Source organism: Ipomoea nil, unplaced genomic scaffold (genome assembly GCF_001879475.1).
Source record: "Ipomoea nil cultivar Tokyo-kokei standard unplaced genomic scaffold, Asagao_1.1 scaffold0176, whole genome shotgun sequence".
Taxonomy (NCBI): domain Eukaryota; kingdom Viridiplantae; phylum Streptophyta; class Magnoliopsida; order Solanales; family Convolvulaceae; genus Ipomoea; species Ipomoea nil.
The window spans coordinates 967,501-985,096 of record NW_017616604.1 but is presented as its reverse complement, the minus strand read 5'-3'; the positions used below and the strand labels follow the sequence as shown (position 1 = coordinate 985,096).

Here is a 17,596-nt window from a genome sequence, read left to right as displayed (position 1 = left end):
ATCACGATCCACACAATAATTTGTCATGACCCACACAACTGTATAGATCACGATCCACACAATAATTTGCCAGGAATACAAACAATAATATAAAGTAGTGAGTAATAGCAGAATGAATTCCACTGCAGTATTCATTGACTAACAAAATCTGAAGAAGCACTTTCTGCAAATTAAAGTAATTAATGGGTTTGTATGTGCAAACAAATGCCTAATTATATTGCTCATCATCCAAATTCCAAACACACACTAATTTGCACTACAAAGCTGTTTCTCTGGTCAGATCATATCAGATTTGACAACTAGTGGCTTCCCAACATCTTAGATTACAACCATACATATTGTCCAACAACTTTAATCCATCTAAATTCACATTTGTTGCCACTAACGACACCTTCTTTCAATATGATATTTTTAAAATTTTTGGAATTTTTAGGTGCATATATTTTTCTAGGTAGGGGTTTATGCATATTGCTACGCACCCTAGAAACTGATTCTTAATTGTTTGCGCTTATGAAACCTTTCAAATTTGGACTTACTCCAAGGCTCATAATCCAACAACCAATATCTTCATCAGATGGAAATAACCTTTCGGCCCCCATCCTCGGATTTCTAGAGTTCCGCTGGGGTACAAATGACCTACCGGGTTTACCTTTCGGAGCATTACCCGGATAGTAGCTCCTTTTTGTTCAAGAAGTGACCTTTCGGATAGATGCCTTTCGTAAATTGACTTTTAGCATTGTTACTTTTCGGCCTTCCGTTGGTACTTGTTTTGTCACACCTATTCAAGTTTATATAAATAGGCAAGGCTTTCGAACCAATTGAATGCTTTGCATTTCAGGTTAATTTTACGACCTTCATCAACTCCCAATGACCTTAAATTTGGGATTCTCATAAACAGCTCTTCTGTACAACTCCTATAATCAAAAAATCTAATGCTCTCCAAATTATGATGAATTGATCTTGGAGGAACTAGTCTAATGGTTCCCAGAAGATGGAGACTCTTCAGTTGGGACAATCCCCAAATATTAAGGGGTTCATTTAGTGAATGTTCAAATTCAAGATCTAGCTTCTGCAAATTCCATAACATGAATAAGGGTAGAGAATTAAGTTTCAAAGCAGAAAAACTTTTTAGACATCTCAAATGCACTAAACTCGTTAACTCTGTAAACCCATAGGCATATTTGGTTGAAACTGCTACTATCAATCCCCTTAAAAACTTAAAATGAAAATGAAATTGCTTACTGTAGCCGTAACTGCAAGTTAAAAAGGTGCTGCAGGTATGAGATAAAGAGTTGTAACTGCAAATTTTTGATCGGATACTCCATGATTGATTAAGAATGGCATGTCCAAAAAACACTCATACCTATCACAAATTCAGTTCCCTGAGTTGATTCATAGTTAAAAACTGAACTAACATTTCAATACTACCTAGTAAGTGTAATGATCCTTCCTTACACAGTACAACTTATAAGCTAGCCCTGAGTGAATACATGTCAAAAATCATGACATGAAATGTTTTACACCCCTACTTACAGCCCAAGTTTCTTAGGTCTAAGGTAAGTAGAAGGCATTGAAACTTGCCTCTCCCTCTTCTCCCTCTCCTTCTCCTTGTTTCTTCTATCAATCTCTGCTTGCACCTTCCTCAAATTCTCCATTTCTTCCACCATGGCGGTTTTTGCTTCTTTTTGTGTTGTAACATGGATAGATGTATCCGAGTCCTTGATAGAGAAAAACATGGGTCCGAGCTCTGCTAACCACTGAGGCTCCACTGCGGTCACGCACTGCATATACTCCTTCGTTGTTAAGATCAACTCGTGATAAACCACGTAATCGGGTGTATAACCCAACCCATACAGTGCACAAGTGGGATGCAGATGGCATGGCATTCCATTCCTGCAATTCACATATTCACCCACCCCCTTGAGTCTAGCTGAGTTATGAAAATATGCAGAACTGATTGCTTTTCTCACAATGTCCCAATCAGGGCCACATGATGTAAGTGGAATTTTGAGGGTCTTCACTATATCCAGCAGTTGAGATCTAACCTCCCTAGCTTTGCGCAAACCTTTGACGTGCAAGAAATGGTCATTACACCAATCACCTCGGTACTGATTCGCCTTCCATTGTTGGTAGACATTGAGCAGAGTGAGATGATCGGATTCCGGTACAAAAAATTTCTCCCTAGCACCATCACTCTCCTCTTCCCTATCCTTGGGTCTAAAGAAAACTGAAGGTACCGAAAGCATGGTGACAACTTCATTTAGGCAATCTAGTTGTTCCCCCATCAAAAGCATCTTAGCAAGTGGAGGGTCCAATGGGAACTCCACCATTTTCCAACCAAGATCAGTTAGATCTCCTACATTATTGAGTGCACCCAATACCCACAGCTGATACATGGAGTTGAGTATGTTTTCCTGAGGACTTGAGGAGGATCCATAAAATCAAAATCTAACAAATTTGAAATCTTGAGAGACTTGAGCAGCAATACTACATTACCAAGATTTGTCCTCTGAATTTCTGGTACAGGGCTTGGTAACATTTCATTCTGGTATGCATTTTCAGTATAAAGTCGGTAACAAGTACCGGGCCCAGTTCTACCAGCTCGCCCAGCACGCTGCTCTGCTGCTGCACGACTAACAGGGAACACTTGGAGAGCATCCATACCCATTCGTGGATTGTACACCTTCATCTTACCATAACCAGTATCAATCACATACAAAATTCCATCAACAGTTAAGGATGTCTCAGCAATATTTGTGGCAACAATACATTTGCGCTCTCCTTCTTCAGCCTTTTGAAATATCTTAGCCTGCAAATCAGCAGGCAGTTGGGAGTAAATAGGAAGAATAAGTAGCTTTGGTACTGCCTGTTTGGCTGAGGAGACTAACTGTTCCATTCGCTCTTCAAGTGCATAACAAGTAGCTTCAATCTCATCTTGACCGGTCATAAATATGAGTATATCACCTGGTGCACTAGTTATGTGGATGGTCATAGCCTGTTTTACTGCAGCCTCTACGTAATCTTCACAAGGGGTTTTGCTATACATGATTTGAACTGGAAATGTTCTCCCAGGAATGTTGAATATTGGTACACCTCTGAAAAAGTTTGAAAATTTCTGAGCATTGAGTGTGGCAGATGTCACGATAAGCTTAAAATCACGCCATCGGGCAACAACCTTTTTAAGTATTCCAAACAGCACATCAGTGTTCAATGATCTCTCATGTGCCTCGTCCATTACAATGACACGATATTTTTCAAGATCAGAATCTTTCAGTGTCTCGCGTAGAAGCACACCATCTGTCATGTACTTGATAACAGTGTTAGGCCCAGTCACATCTTCAAAACGAATGGCATACCCTACTTTCTCACCAAGATCACTTTCCATTTCTTCGCTAACTCTTTTTGCAACACTCATAGCTTATCCTATTTCTTGTAAAGCCATCTTCATGTAAGTACTGGGTCAATTGTGTTGTCTTCCCTGAACCAGTTTCTCCAACAACCACCACAATCTGATTTTTGTGAACCACCTGCAGTAACTCATCGCGAACAGAAAAAATGGGTAAATACTGCCTTTGCTGTGAGATTGTTTTGGATTTTTCTTCCCCTTTCTTTAAATGTTGTGAAAACATAGCTTCTTCCTTGAAATCAACCTCACCTTGTTCACCCACTGCAGCACTATCTGCATCAACCTGTTCAGCTTTTTTTTCAACTCCTAAGATATCACCAAGTTTTGAACCAGCAAGTTCCCAAAATCGCTGACGAGATTTATGCATGCTTTGTTTTTCATGTATTTCACGAACAAGAACTGAGCCTTTCCGAGATATTATGGCCATATCTGATGTGGGGTCCTTGATTGGCATTACTGGTACTTCAGCTTGCTTTGTGAAGACAATCCTTCCATCCAGAAAAGGGGGTTTTATATCATGATGAACAAGAAGGATAACCTTCCTTTCGTCCTCGTCTACAAATTCTGTTTGCACCTCAGTGCCTTTAATAGCTCCAGATCTCAGAAGCTGACGGTCTTCCCACTGTGCATTGTGTGCAGTTAGGTGTGATAGCTTCTTACTCTGGGCAAGTGACATCTTTTCTATCAGAATCATCTCTAGATGCATACTTTCAGTATTCTCCATCCCCTGATCCTCAGACAATTGAGCAGAAGAAGAAATTAGCGGACTATATCGAGAACCTGAAGATGGTCGTATTGGAGTTGGAGATGGAGCCACACTACTGTCCCAAGGAGAAGCAGCTCCAGAACGAGGTATATGGCCTCCCAACCATTGGGGATGGTGAAGGTTCATGTCGTCGGCTGCTACTATCTCGACGAGGTGTACCTTCCCACTCCCATCTGCTATTCCTGAAGCTTTCATATCTACTTCTTTTTCTTCTGCTGTCATCATTGTATTCTTTTCCATGATTGCGTGATGATTCCCTATAGCGATGCTCTTCCCCATCAATTCTATCCCTCTTTACCTCCCTGGCAACAGAATCACGATAACGTCTACTTGTGTGACTGCGTGAACCTCTAGATGGAACATCTTCTAATTGTCCAGAGTCTTCATCTTCATCTATAGCTGACACAACAGAAGCAGCTACTCTTTTCCTTGGAACTTTGAATGAATTCTCTATTGTAGATCCTCCTCTTTTTGCACTTGCAAGAAGTGATTTCCGCTCTGGAGGTCTAAAAACAACACCATCCTTCCCAGGAATGTATAAACCACCGCCATCTCCTGGTTTCTGCATGTTCCTCAATATCAGCCAAATAAATTTTCTACTTCTTGACCCCTCGAGAAACTGATTGGATGAAGGCGACAATAACACTGGAAGCAAAGTTGGAAGTGCGAGGCGAGAGCGCGCAGGAGTTGAATCAGGGTAATTGGGTAATGAATAGAAGAGCAAGGAGCCAAGTTTTTATTGTTCAGGATTTCAATCCCATTCCTAATCTGATTGGAGAAGGAACAACGGTTTTTTAAGAATCGGGCCAATTTTGTGGAGAGGGGCCAAGTTTCCATTGGCCCTACTACTCAGCCTACTCTATACTAATTCAAAACAATTTTTTTTTTTTTTTTTTTTTTTGGGGGTGGCCAGGATAGTTATGTTGTGTAACCATGTGCACGCAAAACGACGTCGTTTTGACTAAAAATGCGCGTCCCATTTAAAAAAAAATTCAGTTTCGATTCCCCTCAACAACATTATTGTGGATATATAGTTTGGATATAAGTTATGAATTTGTGGATATATAGTTATGAATTTATGGATATTTAGTTCATTCATTGTGAATATTTAGTTCATTCATTCTGGATTTTGTGTTATTCATTCACTGTGGATATATAGTTATGAATTTGTGGATATATAATTCAAATTATGCACATAAATTAAAAATGTTATTGCCGGGAATCGAACCTGATTTTTTTTAAAAGTGGGACGCGCATTTTTGTCAAAACGACGTCATTTTTACAACCGTGTGCACCTTACGGTTGCACAACATAATTTGGGGGGGGGGGGGGGGGGTGGCCAAGGCCCCCTGCTCATATAAGGTGGTTCCGCCACTATCTGTTGGGTACTAGAGAATAGAGATTGACGATCAAATGGTTGTTCAACCGTTCTTAAAGAGTTTGATACACCTTAAACGTACAAACAAAGTACCTTTAAGTACACAAATCACGCACCTTAATCACACAATAAAGAATCTTAAGAACACAAATCATGCACCTAAGGTTTTAAAATGGCTCACCTTAAGTTTCACACAACTGGCGCACCTTAAGCATACAAATCATACAAATCACGCACCTTAAGTTTCAACGACTACTCACATTAAACACAAACTCACGCACCTTAAGCACAAAAACCACGCACCTTAAGTTTCTACAAATACTAATTAACATTAAGCACAAAAACCATGCACCTTAAGTTTCTACAAATACTCACATTAAACACAAAACTCACGCACCTTAAGCACAAAAATCACGCACCTTAAATTTGACCTAGATGCAAAAATTACCAAATTGTCACCGTGTTTTTTTTATTATTAAATTTTGATAATCCTAAACGTTGATTTAAGCAAGATCAATGGCTCAGATTTAACCACACCTGGGCACACCAACCGCATTTGAATCAATTCACCAAGTTATCGAACGTGTAACCAAGTTTGTCATGTTTACCTGATAATCGGTATTCTAAATTCGATTCTTGATCATTAGGATTCCATGTTCAATCAATTCTTAATAGGAGTGATTTATTAATTTTTTTGGTTTAAGCTGGTGAGCTAACCTTAAGTACAATTCAATATAATCTTGAGAGGGGCATTTCTCAGTCAAATCAGTCACACAAGCTAGGATTTTTCTAGTACAATTTATATTTTATGTGTGGTACGTTTAACAACTTTTGGAATGAAGAGTTAAATAATAATTAATTAAAAACTGACGACGAAAGATACACCACAACATTAAAAGAAAAAGAGTCAACATTAACTGAACAAAATATAATCGTTTTCTATTTTTCTTAAATAACTTTTAAATTTATTATAACTAAAATTGTTTAACTAAACATACACTTTTCTAGTTGGAAGAAACTCATGAACTTCAATCTTTCATCTCTCATATAGTAACAAACTCAACCTTCATATCTTTCCAACATCAAATCTTCATTGAGAAATTGACTAGGAATTCTTCAATTTAGACTACTATATTAATTATGACTATATATCATTGGTAGTTGATTTTTTTTTAAAAAAAGTGTGACGTGTGTGAATATAATTGTCCTAACAAATTTGAATAATTATATAAGTAGATGGATGATATTTAATTAATTTTGTTAGAATTATAGTTTTCAAAGTGTCAAAATACCTTTTCAACACATAAATGCCCTAAATGTGACACGGTCACAAAAAATGTTGAAAGAAATGTACTTATGAATGCACTTGTAACAAGTTCACACACAAAAGAGTTAAATATAATGCGGGTAATTAATCAATACCAAAGATGGATGATCTCCAGCTGAAAGTATCACTAAAATAATAATAATAATAATAATAATAATAATAATAATAATAATAATAATAATAATAATAATAATAATAATAATTATTATTATTATTATTATTATTATTATTATTATTATTATTATTATTATTATTATTATTATTATTATTATTATTATTATTATGCACTACTGGAAATTCTGAAATTTCCGACCACCTGAAAATGATCTTAAATTAAGTTGATACCAAAAAGTCCAAAAAGTGGTCGGAAATAGCAACAAAGGTTTTTCCGGATACCAAAAGTGGTCGGAACAAGACTTTCAACTTGATTTAAGATCACTTTCAGGTGGTCGGAAATTTCAGAATTTCCAGTAGTGATGGTTATGGTTATGGTTATTGTTATTGTTATTGTTATTGTTATTGTTATTGTTATTGTTATTGTTATTGTTATTGTTATTGTTATTGTTATTGTTATTATTATTATTATTATTATTATTATTATTATTATTATTATTATTATTATTATTATTATTATTATTATTATTATTATTACACAAAACCACCAATGCCTTAATCACCTAAGCTGCAACATTCAAGAAGATGGAAATATTATTCCTTACAACTTTTAGATTTGATTTTCCTAAACGTATATGCGCTTTCCTAATCCTATAATAATAGTACCATGTCACAAAAAAAAAATAAATAAATAAATAAACAAAAAAAAAGAAAGAGGTGATTTGGCTTGTAAGCCATAGTGCAAGGCTTGCAAGTCAAATTTAGCTTCAAGTCAAGTCAAATCAAGCATTTTAAGGCATGTATTTTGTTATTTATTTATTATATTATTATACTAGTAATTCACCCGCGCGATGCACGGAAAAAAATTATGTTCTAATAAATATAAATAAAAAATATAAAAAATAAAAATATTTTAAATTGTTTAATATAATAATATTTTTGAGCTTCCATTGGTCAAGTATTTTTTATTTTTATAGAACACAAAATTACAATTAAAATTAAAATTTTGTATGGTTAATATAATCTCTTATTATGTAAATATTCAAATAAACTTATAAGAGAATTTACATAATTACATTGATTTATTATTAATTGTATTTCATCTATATTATAATTTTCACAATACGAATAATAACTAAGATAATTACATTTAGAAAGCAAATTTCAAATTTTGTAGGAGTAAATTTAAACTCTAATACACATTTTTTATATGATTATAATATAATATATTTTTTATGCAAATGTCATTCTATAAGCCCAAGACCACTTTTTTGTGGAGATAATTCAAATGGATTTTTTTTTTAAAGTCCTAAGTTTAGAAATCCAGAAAAACATTAAAGACCCATACGATATATACATTTATATATTTAAATTTTTATTTATGGCTCAAATGATTTTTTTTTTTTAATTCTGAAGTTCAATAATTGACCCACGGCCCGCAGCATTTGTTTTCTCCATCCCTTCTCGCTTCTGCCATTTCTTTGAAGCATTTGAGAAGATAGAAAAGTACACTCCACAATCTCTACTTGAAGAAGGTGGTTCCTTAATGTCTGGCTCCATTTTTTCTACCACTTTCCATGATTCTTCTCTTTTGTTTACTCATTTTTATGATAGGTGTGATTGTTAGAGCCTCCTCTACATTCTACCGTATTTTATGTTGGAAAAAATAGCTTAAAATGGCATATTAAGTGGCTATTTTGTGGTACAATTATCAGTGGGGTCCACTTCCAATTTGGGTCAGGTCAAAGTGGATTCGGGTTCTTCGTAGTAAGACGAAGAGATTGATATATTGTACGCTCAAAACGGATAATGGGTGAATGAGATATTGATTCTTAAAGTAAACCCATTTGAATTGGAAAATGAAGGGAAAAAGTGAGCTTTTGTCCCACATTGGTTTGGGAAGAGGATTTGCCCCACTATTTATACAAGAGCTCTTTTTAAGCTTATTAAATTGTAGCATAGAGGCTTTCTCTTACGCGCAGGGGGGTGGGGGTGCAAATCAAATCCCAAAACTTTCGATGTTCATTTTCTGAAATTTCGTGATGATTATTGTGAGTTTCGGCCACTTTCGTGATGATTATTGTGAGTTTCGGCCAAGTGGCCAAAACTATTGAAACTGCAAGTTTCAAAGCTTCGGCCACGCTAGGTCAAATGTGCAAATGAATTGCAAATTCAGCTGTTATGATTAATTCTTTGAATTAATTTCAATTTTAATTTTTGAATTAACACCCATGTTAATGGTTGCCGTTATAGGAGTTGTAGGGGTGTCCCTAAATGCCATAATAAAGGCTATTCACTCCTCAATCCCTATATAAGAAGGGGTAGAGTGCAGCAGAATTTTTTATAAGGAAAAAGTAACAAGAACACACAAGAAAAATAATTTTTCCAGCCTCAAAATACTTCTGCTTCTACTCCGTTCTTGAAGCTGTGCTTTTGCCCGTGCTCTTGTTCGCCGGGTTCGCTCGTTTGGGTGCTCAAACGTCGAAACGTTGTACGTTTTATCATGAGAGATCTAAGCCACAACGCTCCTAGCACTTTTGGGAGGTGGCAAATAAGGTTTTAAGGAAAGAAAGGCACTCGCCTAACTCGTACATTTCTTTCTTCCTTCTCCTTCTTTCTTGTTTGGATTATGCTTTTAAGCAAAAAATCTGTTCTCTCTCTTTTGATATATTATTTGGATTGGACTCATAATCTGAGGATTATTAGTTTCAATTGTGGTTGATATATATTGGTGTATCTTTTTCATAGATATACATGTATATATAACATTTGGATCCGTTTTATATATATTTGTGTGTATATATATATTTCGGATAAATATCCAATAATATTTTATATACTAGTGTGTGTATATATAAATATTATTTTTGGGATATTAAATCAATTGTGGTTCATTATCACCAACAATCTTAAAACCTTATCTTCTTTGATAATGAACAAGTATGTGGATTCCAAGAGTATTGGATCCGTGAATTTTGCTTGTGGTGCACATTCAAATGTTCAGAACGGCAACGATGTTGCACATTCTGTGATGCCGGTTGACGGCGGCAACATTGGAAATAATATTAACATGGGAGTTGCAAAAGCACACGATGGTGCTCCGGAGAACGGTGGTTCACGATCCGGTAGACCTGTGGCTAATGGCACACAATTGGTACCTATTGTGCTGCCTAACGGATCGGCTAAAAGCCACGAAAGATCCTATGATGGTGTAATGACTACATGGTCTGAGGACTATGGTAGTGTTACCAATGACTTCAACCGTAATCGAAGGAAACTCAAGCGGAAGCTTAGCTTTCAAGAAGATTACGAGAAGAAGGAGAAATGCCACTATGAAGCGAATCGTCATCCTGGTGAAAAGGTTGAGGACAACTTCGCTATGTTTAAAACATGTGGATGGTTGGACGAGTGAGGTCGCAACCGAGGTACCCCCGATGTGCGCTATGGACCACCCTCTGTGGAGTGGACGGTTGAGAATGGAACAAAGCACACGGGTTGAAGGATTACTACGATATAGGAATAATGGAAATTAGTTTCCAATGTATTTTCCTATTTATTTATTTAGAATAAATGTTGTAGTATCCTTGTAATAATTTTATTTGAATAAAAATATAATTGTTCCATTGAGTTGAATCTTGGTACATACGAATTATTTGCTAGAATAATGTCAAATGTATGAAATGATTCAATCTGGATGCGTAGTGCATCACGGGGCATTATGTGGAAAATGCTAAAATGGCTTAACGGCCGGAACGAAATGTAACAAGCGTGTTACATGTTGAAATCCCGTAACGAACTTCGGTTCAGGTTCATGTAGAACGATACGGATTTCAAGAATCAATTTGTCAACAATTGGGATAACTATATAATCGTGAGCATCACAGCTCAAGTGTTGAATATTTTAATTAATATTCTGAGAACGATTATATAAGCTTGATTCAACTAGTCGGAAAATTTGGTTGATTTGTTATCGTTAATTGTGTTATAATTAATTTGATCAAAAATTTCAAATTATACTAGTATATTTAATTTGAGACAAATTGTGTTTTGGTAAATAGTGCTTTTGTAGCACTAATGGAAAGTGCAATTTAATTTGGCACTTTGAAGTGCAAATTAAAACACTGTAACAGTGCTATTAAGCACTAGGTAGAGTGCCTAATTAGGCACTTTTGGCCATTTGGTGGCTGCACCTTTAGGTGTTGGAAACTTAAGCATTTGGTGCTTTGGTAATAGCAATAAAGGTGCTAGATTATGATTGGTCTTAATGCTAATCTACTTAGCTTAAACCTTTCGTATGTGGCTAATTAAATTTAGCGTTGTAAAAGTGCTATGTGATTAGCACGAAAGGAGGTTTGGCTAATTGTGTAATCAGCTAATAATCCTTGTGCTATGTAGCACTGAAATTATAAATTAAGCAACCGAATGTTGCTAGGAGTTTATAATTTAAAGCAATAGAATATTGCTTTGGAATCGGTGCATTAGTTTGGAAGCAATGATTCGTGCTTCATTACTAAGCACTGATTCGTGCTTTATTTTCGGAAGCACTGATTCGGGTTTGTGGCCTTTTGGTCAAAACCGAATGGATTTGTAAAGGCTAATCTGTTAGCTTCTACGAAATGTGTTAACGTGTAACACATATTTATTCTTTATAAGAATAAAATGATAACCAAATTAATCGTGGATTAATGCGGTTATGAACGATCGATGTGGTGAATGTGAAACACCTATTGGTGATTTCGGCGCAAGCGTTGGTATTGTACTCGAGATTACGGTACGGTATTCACCTCAATCGAACGTTGTTGCCGAACATAAATATCAAGACGTTGATAAGTTCGGGTCTACCTCAAAGTATGCGAGGTAAGACAATACTTTGGACAAGTAAGTACCTTTTAAATAAGGTTACCCGGATGAAATTCTTACGAATTGTGGGTACGTAGGAAGGTTTCCTACTTATGCCTGAAATGTGGGGGTGTCTTGCCAAAGGTGTGTTATGGTTCTTAGTACACGAGTCCTATGTTCTGGACGTACATAAGAACACGATAAATTGAATCAAGAAATTCATCGTTCTTTAAAGATGTATTTTTGTGAAGGTTCAATAAAAGACTTAACATGTTGAAAGGAACTTTCGGCGTAGCTATGGTTGAAGGGTATGGAAAAGAACCCGTGCTCAAAGCTAAACGTAGGAAGAAAGCTAGGATTGAAAAATCCTTTGGTCCATAATTTCTGACGTACGTGTTAGAATGTGGTGCGCATATTCTAACTTGTTTACTAGGAAATAAATTGGATTTTCTGACATGGTTGTTAGAAAATGAGCCTCGAACGCATGTAGAAGCGTTGACTTCTACAGATGGACCAATCCGAGAGAGGCTACCGAGAGTAAAGTAGATTCTATCTTAGAGAATCATACTTGGAACTGGTTGTTCTTCCTTCAGGGTGTAAAACCTCGGGATCCTAAATAGATCACTAGTCGGAAGATAAAACCGGTTGGTTATATTGAAGTAAAATGGCCGAGCTTGTAATTGTAGATTACATGCAACGCGAGTGCCACGGTTATTTTGATATAAATATTCTCTTGTGATGAGAATGAAATCCATTAGCATGATACTTGCCATAACCGTCTAACGAGACTTGGAAGTTCATCGAAATGGATGTATCGCTTTCTTAATAGACATGGAACAACCCGAGAGTAATTTTGTGGTTCCGCGCTATGGAAAGAAAGTGTGTAATTGGTGAGATCATTGTATGGCTTGAAACAATTGCCTTAGTATTTGGCATGTAAGTTTTGATCATACAATGATGCTTAACGAGTTTAGTGTAAACAAAGGTGACAAAGGTCTACGTAATGCGTACGATAGATGAGGTTATCACTATTTATCTATACACGATAAACTCAACGTGGATAATAACGATCACATGATCAATTCTACTAGGGTCATGTTAAATTTGAGATTTGACATGAGACGAGTGAGTTTGGCAGATTTAATCTTCGAGATTGAAATTGTGGGAAGACCGTATGGTCTCGTGTTAGCCAATCTCGCCGAGTTGATTGAATCCTTGTAAAGGAATGATAATCAAGTGGCTTGGACACCGTTAGATACTAACGTACAACTAGCCAATAATCACGGAGATTGTACTTCTCACGGAGAATACATTCAAATTATCGGTAGTTTAATTGTATCAAATGGGTTGTACTAGGCCGGATATTGCCTTAGTGGTTAACGAACTCGGTGACATACGAGTAACCCTAGTGTTATGCACTAGAAGGCAATAGTGAAAGTTATGAGATACTCAAGGTATGCTTGTGACGTTGGACTGCACTACGTGGGATATCCAGTTGCACTTGGAAAGTGTAGCACGGATATCAAAGGACGCTAAGCCCATTAAAGGCTACGTGTTTACGTAGGACAGTGCAGTTGGTTTTATGGAAATTCTCGAAATGATTTGTGATAGCTAAGATCCGATGGGATCTAAGCTGAGAGCCTTAGACTCGTGTTGCGAACGAGTAGGCCGAATGACTATGCCATTTTTTTCGGGAATGTTCCTAGATATAAACTCGTACCTCCAATTTGTGTGCATTGCGATAGTCAAGCCAAAATTGGTTAAGTACAGAGTTAGATGTGGAATGGTAAGTCTAGACTTATGAGTCATAGACATAATACCATTAAATAATTTCTCACAACGAGGGTTATCTCTATTGACTATGTGATGTCAAAAGATAACGTAGCGGCCGCTAACTCGCTAACCCGAGGGTAAGCAAATGGTTGTGGAGAAGTTGGAACGAGAAATGGGTCTAAAACCCTTGGACTAAAAGTTCTATAGTGGATACCCAACCTAGCTGGCACCTAGGTTCAATGGGACAACTAAATTATGGAACGGAGCGTGTCACTGTGGGGGTCTCGGACTTCCTACCACTCCTCGTTAGAAATAGTGACTCCCGCACAAGGCTAGCACGTTGGTGCTTTAATGATTCGAATGTCGGTTGACATGTGTGAGTATGCGGGATACTCGGAAAAGAATCACTTATGTGAGAGAGAAGTGAGGGTCGCTTCAAAGGAGAATTAATGGGCACAATTCTTCACAAACTCTTGTAGAACCAGGACGGTGACCCACGACCAAAATGGGCACACTCATGAGAACAGAGCATGGTTGGGAGGTTCCTGTGTGAGATATGTCATCGTCTACACAAACGACAGTCGGTTCAAAGACATCGCGTTCTACCGTACAGCTAGTAGAGTAAACATGTCTTCACAAGGGAAGGTTCAAAGGGTATAGTGATCCCTACCTATCCTATGCAGGGATCGACCATTAAACACAGTTGTTTTCGATTTAAAAATACCCTGAAAATCAATTTTCATTCATGTGGGGGATTGTTGGAAAAAATAGCTTTAAATGGCATAAAATGACATATTAAGTGGCTATTTTGTGGTACAATTATAAGTGGGGTCCACATCCGATTTGGGTCAGGTCAAAGTGGATTCGGGTTCTTCGTAGTAAGACGAAGAGATTGATATATTGTACGCTCAAAACGGATAATGGGTGAATGAGATATTGATTCTCAAAGTAGACCCATTTGAATTGGAAAATGAAGGGAAAAAGTGAGCTTTTGTCCCACATTGGTTTGGGAAGAGGATTTGCCCCACTATTTATACAAGAGCTCTTTTAAGCTTATTAAATTGTAGCATAGAGGCTCTCTCTTACGCGCAGGGGGGTGGGGGTGCAAATCAAATCCCAAAACTTTGATGTTCATTTTCACTATTGAAACTGCAAGTTTCAAAGCTTCGGCCACGCTAGGTCAAATGTGCAAATGAATTGCAAATTCAGCTGTTATGATTAATTCTTTGAATTAATTCCAATTTTAATTTTTGAATTAACACCCATGTTAATGGTTGCCGTTACAGGAGTTGTAGGGGTGTCCCTAAATGCCATAATAAAGGCTATTCACTCCTCAATCCCTATATAAGAAGGGGTAGAGTGCAGCAGAATTTTTTCTAAGGAAAAAGTAACAAGAACACACAAGAAAAATAATTTTTCCAGCCTCAAAATACTTCTGCTTCTACTCCGTTCTTGAAGCTGTGCTTTTGCCCGTGCTCTTGTTCGCCGGGTTCGCTCGTTTGGGTGCTCAAACGTCGAAACGTTGTACGTTTTATAATGAGAGATCTAAGCCACAACGCTCCTAGCACTTTTGGGAGGTGGCAAATAAGGTTTTAAGGAAAGAAAGGCACTCACCTAACTCGTACATTTCTTTCTTCCTTCTCCTTCTTTCTTGTTTGGATTATGCTTTTAAGCAAAAAATCCGTTCTCTCTCTTTTGATATATTATTTGGATTGGACTCATAATCTGAGGATTATTAGTTTCAATTGTGGTTGATATATATTGGTGTATCTTTTTCATAGATATACATGTATATATAACATTTGGATCCGTTTTATATATATTTGTGTGTATATATATATTTCGGATAAATATCCAATAATATTTTATATACTAGTGTGTGTATATATAAATATTATTTTTGGGATATTAAATCGATTGTGGTTCATTATCACCAACATTTTATCTCATCTGCCGCCATGGCCTAGAAAATACACAAATGGTAGGACAAATTGCTGCAGTTTATGCTCACATGGATTTGATATGGGGTGTTTTATAGAAGAAAAATTATATGTAGAGGCTTGCATTAATTGCACTGTTTCAGATATCGAATATGCTTTCATCGAAGATTTAATTAATATTGTAATCCCAATAAGCACCATAGATAACAAAAGCATATCAAATAGACTATCATTGTAAAGCCAGAGATTTAATTAATATTGCATCGTTTCATATTTTCTATTAATCGGGAATCGAAATCCTTAATCATAATATCATAACAGTTAATAACTCCATTAATTCAATAAATATAATCCTTTGTTGTGGGCGAGAAAAAAATAGGTATTTTATTTTTCAAATGTTGTGCTTATTTATTTATTTATTTTTTATAGTAAAGGATGTTGTGGTTATTTTATAATAATAATAACTTAATAAGGATAGAGATAATAATTGTAACATTAATTACTCCCAAACCATATAGCTTTATTATACTTAAGATTATTATTATTATTATTATTACTATTATTATTATTATTATTACTATTATTATTATTATTATTATTATTATTATTATTATTGTTATTATTACTATTATTATTACTATTATTATTATTATTATTATTATAATTATTATTATTATTATTATTATTATTATTATTATTATTATTATTATTAATGTTGAAAGTGATATGAAATTGTAAGAATGGGGAATGTACATGATAATATTTCAAATTTAGTGATGTAAAAAACTAGAGAGGAGAGAGTACGTACATATTGCAAAGTTGGAGATAGTCTAAATAAAAAGGCTTAAAATAGAATTAGAATAAAAAATTATTATTAATTATTATTCGCACCTGAGTGCATCCATATATATATATATATATATATATATATATATATATATATATATATATATATATATATATATAGAGGGATGCACTCAGGTGCGAATAAGTGCCTAGGAAGGAATATGCAAACGAATCAGCGCGCGACACGTGTCCAGATCTAATAACTTAAAAAAATGCGGTGGTATTTTCGTAAATAATTGAACATCGAAGTGCAAGTAAAATCACTTACAAGTGCACCTACTTTCACTTATAAATGCATGTAATTTTGCCTTGTTAGCATTCACTTTCCGCAAACATTCATGCAGCTGGGTGTGCTTATAACTATTTGTGCAACTATTTATAACTATAGGTGCAACAACTTATAACTATTGGTGCACCTACTTTCACCTATAAGTGCATGTAATTTTGTCTTGTTAACATTCATTGATCTGTGTTCAGCGGGTAGTAATACCCCTGAAAACCACTCGCAAACATTCATACACCTAGGTGCAACTACTTATAACTATTTGTGCAACTACTTAGAACTATAGGTGCAACTAAGTATTGATGTTCAGTGTAAATTTTTACTTGCACCTATAATACATTTTACATGCACTTGTAATACATTTTACTTGCACTTCGATGTTCAATTATTTACGAAAATGCCACCGCGTTTTTTAAAAAAATAAGTGTTTCTCATCTATTAGATCTTGACACGTGGACGGACAGAATCCATTCCTATTTCGCGCCTGGGCAAAGCTTTCGCACCCGAGTGCGATTATATATATATATATATATATATATATATATATATATATATATATATATATATATATATATATATATATATATACACACACACATAGACTTGCACTCGGGTGCGAACGGCTCGCCCAGGCGCGAAATAAGAATGGATTCTGTTCGTCCACGTGTCCAGATCTAATGGATGAGAAACACTGATTTTTAAAAAAAATGCGCTGGCATTTTCGTAAATAATTGAACATCGAAGTGCAAGTAAAATGTATTACAAGTGCATGTAAAATGTATTATAGGTGCAAGTAAAAATTTACACTGAGCATCAATACTTAGTTGCACTTATAGTTCTAAGTAGTTGCACCTATAGTTCTAAGTAGTTGCACACATAGGTATAAGTAGTTGCATCTAGGTGTATGAATATTTGCGAGTGGTT

The 17,596-nt window shown here is 35.7% G+C and overlaps 1 pseudogene; it reads right to left on the bottom strand.

Moving 5' to 3' along the window:
* Positions 1-1,514: 1,514 nt before the first annotated feature.
* On the bottom strand, positions 1,515-4,451 carry LOC109177680 (annotated as a pseudogene).
* Positions 4,452-17,596: the final 13,145 nt, after the last annotated feature.